Source organism: Herpailurus yagouaroundi, unplaced genomic scaffold (assembly GCF_014898765.1).
Source record: "Herpailurus yagouaroundi ecotype Mexico unplaced genomic scaffold, PumYag 207, whole genome shotgun sequence".
Taxonomy (NCBI): domain Eukaryota; kingdom Metazoa; phylum Chordata; class Mammalia; order Carnivora; family Felidae; genus Herpailurus; species Herpailurus yagouaroundi.
The window spans coordinates 3,643,492-3,651,107 of NW_024412438.1; the positions used below are offsets into that span (position 1 = coordinate 3,643,492).

At 53.6% G+C, this 7,616-nt stretch overlaps 1 long non-coding RNA gene across 1 annotated transcript; it reads right to left on the reverse strand.

Moving 5' to 3' along the window:
• Nucleotides 1-3,121: 3,121 nt before the first annotated feature.
• Nucleotides 3,122-6,080, reverse strand: LOC121015597 (uncharacterized). Its single transcript, XR_005783896.1, has 3 exons — nucleotides 5,784-6,080; nucleotides 3,535-3,625; nucleotides 3,122-3,438 (listed from the first exon to the last, which is right to left on the reverse strand). It is a non-coding gene; the product is annotated as an uncharacterized LOC121015597 (long non-coding RNA).
• Nucleotides 6,081-7,616: the final 1,536 nt, after the last annotated feature.

Consider the following 7,616-nt stretch of genomic DNA (forward strand, 5'->3'; position numbering starts at 1 on the left):
CCTCCTCCTCCCCTCCCGCAGTCGGCTTGAGCCTCCAGCCCAGGGCGAACCCTGCGGGACAGCTGGATTCTAGGTGTCCAGCTTCCTGACCTAAGTAAGCGCCCAGCCAAGCGGGCCCAGGAGGGCAGGGGTCACCTCGATAGCACTGCTCCCAGCCGACCAAGCAGGCTCTCTGGCCCTCAGTGGCCCCTGGCCCCTGGCCCAGAGGCTCTCTGTCACTACTTGGTCAGCAAGAAGGCTGTTTTTTAGCTCCTTCTGCAGGGGCAGGGGGTGGGGGTGGGAGATGTCTGGTCAGCAGCCTTTGGATAATGATTCTTGGACAATTCATCTGGGGTATCCTTCTAGGCCCAGCCTTCTGCCCCAGGACACAGCTTGCTTCCTGGGCCCTGTCTGGGCCGGGGGGGGGGGGGGCCGCGGCTCTGGGCTGTCCAGGCAGGGTCTGGACAGGCTCTGCCAGGGGAAGAGCCTTCACAAGCTGCAGAACCAGAGAGAGCGTCTTCTGGGAGCCTCCTTGCTGATTCCAGCCTCTTTGACCTCTGTCTCACCTGTTGTCTCTCTTAGTCTCTGAATGCCTCTGGATCTCTGATTTCTCGCTCCTCTGTTGTTCATTCATTCATTCAACAACTGTTTAGTACAGGTCCTGGGGCCGTGACCTGAGATTCTCATCAAAATGTGTAACACAGTTGGGTCCTGGAGGCCCCTGGGCCAGGCAGGGGTTAACCTTTTATCTACTGGATGTCGAGAAGTCGAGAGGGGGCCCCTGGAAAGGCCAGAATACCTGGGCCAGTTTGTGGAGGGTAGGTATTTGGGCAACATCTGTTTACCAACCTGCATGGAAAGATCGTTCTATTTCAACAACTTCGTGGTACCAGCTCATGTCACCCCTCATCCGGCAGAGGGCATGACCCTGACAGTCCTCCCCTTCTGAAGGTTCCCCCCCCCCCAGCCCACCCCCTCCCCCAAGGGCTCTCCTGGCGGGCCTCCACCTGTGAGGGCTCCTCTGGCCCACCACCTAGAATGAAGAGGCTCCATCCATGGTTTTCTTCTGGAACTCCCAAGTGATGTCAGGGCCCTTGTCTGTTCCCTCTTCCTCCTCTGGCCCTGACTCTGGTGGAATGGGGGGCTTTCTTCCTCCTCCCTCCACCCCAGACTCCCCCAAGAGGCTCCTGACTCTGTTACCAGCTCCCATCCTGCTGGCTTGGGGTCTGCCCAGTCCCTGACCTTCCTTGTCCAGTCTCCAGCTGGGATCAGCAGGCCGCCTGAAGGGTGGCCACGGGGGAACTGCAGTCGGCCGCCTGCACTGGCCCAGCGTGGTCAGGCTGTCTGTGGGGACTGGGGTTCGGGTTACTGAGTAACTCAGGGTTGCTGGAAGCTGCTCGGCCCTGGGTCACCTCCTCCCGACTCCCTGCTCTCTTGCCTCAGGAATCCCCAAAAGAGCCACCTGGTTCCTTTAGTTCCACTGAGCTACCCCCAGGGTTATGGGAACAAAGGAGAGAAGTGACAAAGCGCCAGTCTTTAAGACTCTCGTTCGTTCGTTCATTCGTTCATTCACTACATCTTCAGGGAGGGACCTCGGGCAAGTTACTGAGCCCTCTTTGAGTTCGTTTCCTCACCTCTATGAACTGTTTTAAGGATTCTGCACAGTGAATGTAGAGAGTGCTGGGAGCTTCTCAGCCGTCAACAGATGTGATGATTGTTAGGGTTCTGAGTGGCTGAGCAGAGAGAAGAAATGACTGTGTCTGGCACACTGTGGGGCACGTGGTGCCTCTGAGGACAGGAACAGGCAGAGGAGCAGATAGTCTCCATGCATTGTCCTGTCACAGCTGGAGGGGCCAGGGGCCTGGGACAAGCACACTGGGGAAGGGCCATGAGACCAGCAGCCCCAGCGACACAACAGCTCTCGAACCGAGGAGATGTGGGGAAAGGCAGAGCCTTCCTTCATTCAGCAGACATACCGAGCACCTGCTGCGTACCGGGCACTGTGCTTGGGCCAGACAGCCAGCGGAACAAGGCAGCCCCTGCCCTCAGGAGGATGTATATGCATAGGTGGTCAGGCTGCAGAGGGCTGTGATGGGGACAGAGCCTGGGCTCACCCGTGGTGGCGGTGGTCAGGGAGGGCTTCCCGGAGGAAGCAGTGCTCTCTCTGAGATTTGGCCTGATTTCACACCTTGGGTGGAGGAGGATCCCTTTCTGGCCAGCATTCTGGTGCGAAGAGAAAAGGGGCTGTGCTAGAGGGCCCCTCGATGCCCTTGTTCTGGGGCTGCGCAAGCCCCAGGCCTCAGTCTCTCCTGAAGCCACAGGCGCCGTGGGCACCGTGCAGAACACTGTGCTCACAGTCAGGGCTTTCTCCCCCCGGGACTTCGCTGTGTTGGTGTCCACGCGAAAGGTGGTCAGATCACTCATGTTTAAGCTTACTTCGTTTGTAAAATAAAAATCAGGGGATGGGGCGCCTGGGTGGTGCAGTCGGTTAAGCGGCCGACTTCAGCCAGGTCACGATCTCGCGGTCCGTGAGTTCGAGCCCCGCATCAGGCTCTGGGCGGATGGCTCAGAGCCTGGAGCCTGTTTCCGATTCTGTGTCTCCCTCTCTCTCTGCCCCTCCCCCGTTCATGCTCTGTCTCTCTCTGTCCCAAAAAAAATAAATAAACGTTAAAAAAAAATAAAAAAAAAAAATAAAAATCAGGGGCTCCTGGTGGCTCAGTCTCCCGCTCTTGATTGTGGCTCAGGTCATGACCTCATAGTTAGTGGGTTTGAGCCCGGAGTCTGGCTCTGCCCTATCAGCACAGAGCCTGCATGGGATTCGCCCTCTCCTCTCTCTCTGCCCCTGCCCTGCTCTCACGTGTGCACGCTCGCTCTCTCTCTCTCTCTCTCAAAATAAGTAAACTTTACCAAATGTGTACTTAAGACAGATTTTTTAGGGACACCTGGGTGGCTCAGTCAGTTAAGTGACCGACTCTGGATTTTGGCTCAGGTGGTGATCTCACAGTTTGTGAGTTCATGCCCCACGTGGGGCTCTGCGCTGACAGCGTGGAGCCTGCTTGGGCTTCTCACTCTCCCTCTCTCTCTGTGCCCCTCCCCCTGCTCATGCACATGTGTGCTCGCTATCAAAGTAAATACATAACCATTAAAAATATAAAAAAAATTAAAGCGACAGTACTTAGAAAGAAGTTTGTCGAGAGGCAACGATCTCAAACCCCCCGTTTTTTCCATTCACGAAACTCTCTCCGCGTTCCTGCTGAGTGCCAGGGGCTGTGCCGGGCTCTGGGGACTGTCCTCCACACTCCACCGCCACCGCATGGGACAGAAAGACACTCTGTTCTCCGCCAAGTCGGAGGGGATGCTGTCCCAGCTGCTAAGGCCTCACGGCAGCCCTGATTCTGAAGTTTAATCCTTGCCTGTGCTGTTGCAGGTCTGTAGGTCAACCCCCCATCGGTGAAAGTTCTGGAAGACAACAAAATGCAGAAGGTGAGGGCTCTGTCCGAGCTGCTTACCAAGCCTCGAGCCTCCGCGTCCTCCCGTTACAGGGAGAGGACTCACCTCACCGGGGTTATTGTGAGGATTGACGTCCACAAAGCACGTGACACCCGGTATGTCTGCAGCAGCGGGAGTCGTGTCCTTACCGCTGTTACTAAGGAAACGTAAATAAACCGTTCGGGCCATTTCTTTTCCTTGGGCTAGCGGCCTAGGGGAGATTTGTTTGGGGGGGGCGGGGACCGACCCTCAGTCGCGTTACAAAGGACAGGGTGAACATAAAAGGAGGGCTGTTCTGTGAACTCTCACGTGCCTGGGTGGGGCCTCTTAAGAGAAAAGCCAGAAGGAACGTGGGGTGCAGGGGGCTCACTCGGGGCGGCGGCTCACGGGGATGTGACCGCAGCGAAAGGGGGCGGGGGGCAGAACATCATCCCCACCCCAGTTGCTCTTCCTCACTTGGCCCAAGGACTCCACCAGCGCCACGGAACCAACCAGAACCACACTCCACCCTGGACCAGCCAGGAAAGCTGGCTCGGGTCCCACCGCTTCCCTCTGCCAGGAGCCGTTCCGGGGACCGTACCCTCGCTCCCCCCTCCTGGGCCGGCCCCGTCCTCCCGGCCTGTCTTCCCCAAACGTGAGGCTGTTGGATGAACACCTCTCTTCTCTGGATAGGGAGCAACTGAGTAGAAATATTCTTCGCATATGACCCAGGAAAGAACAGTAATAAAGCAGGTTTCTGCCCTGGGCCTGGTGAGACGCCTGACCCAGGGCAGGGGGCAGACTGGCGAACGTGGGGAGGTGGGCGCTACAGTCCCGACAAGGGCTCGTGGCCAGAGAGGGGCTGGATGGGGCCGGGGGCACAGGAGAACTTGGCCCCATCGAGGACACATTGAGGACGAGGGCTGCGTGCTCTGGGTCTCCCTCCTGCAGCCCCGGCCAGCGTACTGAGCCCCTGACTCACGGGGGGCCGTGAAATCTGGGGCTCTTACTGTTGCTAAACCAAGTCATAGCGTCTCAGCCCCTCATTTCATAGCTGTTGATTGAGCCGCACATTGCAAGGTCAAGCAGGCCCTGCTTTGACCCTGAGGACACTGGCAGTGAACAAACAGACACCGACTTTGCCCTCAAGGAGATGCTTTTCTAGTGGGGGCGTCTCAATAAACACACACACATAGCTATATAGAATGCCGTGAGAGGTTTGATGTAAACAAGGCTGAGAGAGAGGACAGAGTGATGGAAGGGGGTGGGGTGGGCATGAGACTGGCTGGCTGGGGTACGCCTCAGGAGACTCGCATTCCTCCGAGGTGGAACCAGGGTGGGTAGGGTGGTGAACAAGGGGGCGGGGCAGGGAAGGGCGGGGCGGCACACGTAGGGATCAAGGCCCTGGGAAGGAATGTGGCTTTGTTGTGAGGATAATGGGGAAAAGCTGAGGAGTTAAAAACATAGAAGTAATATGATCTGATTTCTTATTTTAAAGGATCCTTCTGGCTGCCTGGGAGGCATGAGCTGTAGGGATAAGTGGAAGCAGGCAGCCAGGTGAGAGGCCACCACGACAATCCAGGCAAGAGCTGGTGGTAGTGGTCCCAGAGGAGAAGGCAGAAGCAATCGGGCTCTGGATCTGTTTGGAAGCTAGAACTGATAGGGTTTACTGAAGGATTGGACAGGGGGTGAGAAAGAAAGGAGCCTAGATTCACATTTTTGCTTGTGAATGTCCAGTTGTCCCAACACTGTTGAAAAGACTATCCTTGGGGCGCCTGGGTGGCTCAGTCAGTTGACTTCGGCCCAGGTCATGATCTCATGGCTCATGAGTTCGAGCCCCACGTCAGGCTCTGTGCTGACAGCTTAGAGCCTGGAGCCTGCTTTGGATTCTGTGTCTCCCTCTCTCTCTGCCCCTCCCCCACTCGTGCTCTGTTTCCCTCTCTCTGTCAAAAATAAACATTAAAAAAGAATTTTTTTTAAAAAAAGGAAAGACTATCCTTTCTCCGTTGGATTGCCTTTACTCCTTTGTCAAAGAGGAGTTGCCTATGTTTATATGGGTCTATTTCTGGGCTCTCCATTCTGTTCCGTCGGTCTATTTGTCTAGCCTTTCACGATACCACACTGTCTTGACTAGTGTAGCTTTATATTAGTAAGTCTTGAAGTCAGGGAGCATCAGTCCTCCAACTCCGTTCTTCTTCAATATCGTGTTGATTATTCTGGGTCTTTTGCCTCTCCATGGAAACTTTAGAATCAGTCTGTCAATATCAACAAAATAATTTGCTGGGATTTTGACTGACATTACGTTTAACCTCTAGATCAGGTTGGTGACATCTTACCAATACTGAGTCTTCCTATCCATGGACCTGGAATATCTTCCATCGAGCATGACCTAAAAACAAATTTATTGAATATATTAGACAAATAATATTGTCTAAATTTAAGGCGAACAATGTTACTTTGGTACATTTATATACTGCATTATCAGTGTCTTTGTAACTATGTCACATTACAAACTTATAGTGTGATATTATTGTCTATATTCGTTACACTGTGATTAGATAACTGTGGCTTATTTAACACTCGTTTGCCCCCAACTCCCCGTCCACTGGTAACCACTATCTTACTGTCTTGTTTTGTTTTTTTTTTAGGTTCTGCGTTGTGATATTATATAGTACTTGTCTTTCTCTGACTTACCTCACTTGGCATAATGTGCTCAAAGTCCATCCATGTCTTTGCAAATTGGACGGATATCCTTCCTCCTCGTGGCTAAACTCCACTGTGTATATGTACCATAACTTTTTTATCCATGTGTCATTTGAGGAGCTCTTAGGTTGTTTCCCTGCACTAGCTACAGTGGATATGCTGCAGTCAACATGGGAGTGTAGATATCTCTTCAAAATCTTGTTTTCATTTCCTTTGGGTAAGTGAACTTCTGCGTGCCCCGCTCCTATTTGAAAGCTTCCAAAGGCTCTCTAGTGCCTCAAATAAAATCAGGGCTTCTAATGGCTGACATTTGTACAACTGCCCAGGGAAAACTGTCTTGTGAGTTCTCAGCTGCTCTATATTCAACCTCACATCCTATTTGGGGAGGGGGGAGTCTCTTCTCTTTCTTTCTTTTTTTTTTTTTTAATAATTTTATTTATTTTTGAGACAGAGAGAGACAGAGCATGAGCAGAGGAGGGGCAGAGAGAGAGGGAGACACAGAATCTGAAGCAGGCTCCAGGCTCTGAGCTATCAGCACAGAGCCCGACGCGGGGCTCGAACTCACGGACTGTGAGATCATGACCTGAGCTGAAGTCGGACGCTCAACGGAATGAGCCACCCAGGCGCCCCTCTTCTCTCAATTTCTAATGACTTATTCTACTACGCCTAGGTCTTTGTCCAAGCCTCCCAAGTGACGTGAAACCAGCTTACTTCATCTATCTATGGCACCCACCCCGCCCCTCCGTCGCAGGCAATCATAAGCTCACCTCCTGCAGCCAGAGTCCAAGGATGACCCAGCGGCATCCTCCTCGAGGCCTCTCCCCACTTCCAGTCCCCGTTTCGGTACCACTACATTTTGCAATGGATTACCTGTCTTCGTTGCCTTGTTGGACAGTAAATCCCCCGAGACTGACTCTTCTGTGAGATGTATCCCCAAGTGCTTTGTCCAGCACTTTGTACCTGGTGAGCCCTTATTGTGAACATGTGAACTAACCAACCGTGGATGGGATGCATATGCCCAGGTTCCACCAGGAGTTTGCTGGGGATAAAGGAAAAAACATGCACAAGAACTTTGTTCCACAAGTCATTTACTGGATGGGGGCAGGCGATTTTGCAACAGATTACGGGGTAAGGCCGGGAGGGCAGAGTTCTTGCTTCCCCTCCCAGGAGCCAGATGTGTCATAGATGCTTGTAAATTTTCCAAAATAGCCATCTGTTGTTGGGCGAGCTGGGTCTGAAGCTGGAGATTGGCATACATACGTTCCAGAAGTCCCAGGCATTCCTTGGGCTTGGGGTCGACTCCTGAAGGGAGAGCAACAGAGGTGCAAGGGGCACAGAAGCGATCCTGTAATTGTACGAGGCAGGAAGGGCTCTAGCAGGATGACCGTCTAATCTTTCCAGGCACAACTCGACCCACACACACCTTTGCTTGGCTGTCACCTTCTCGGGGCGGGGGGGGGGGGGGG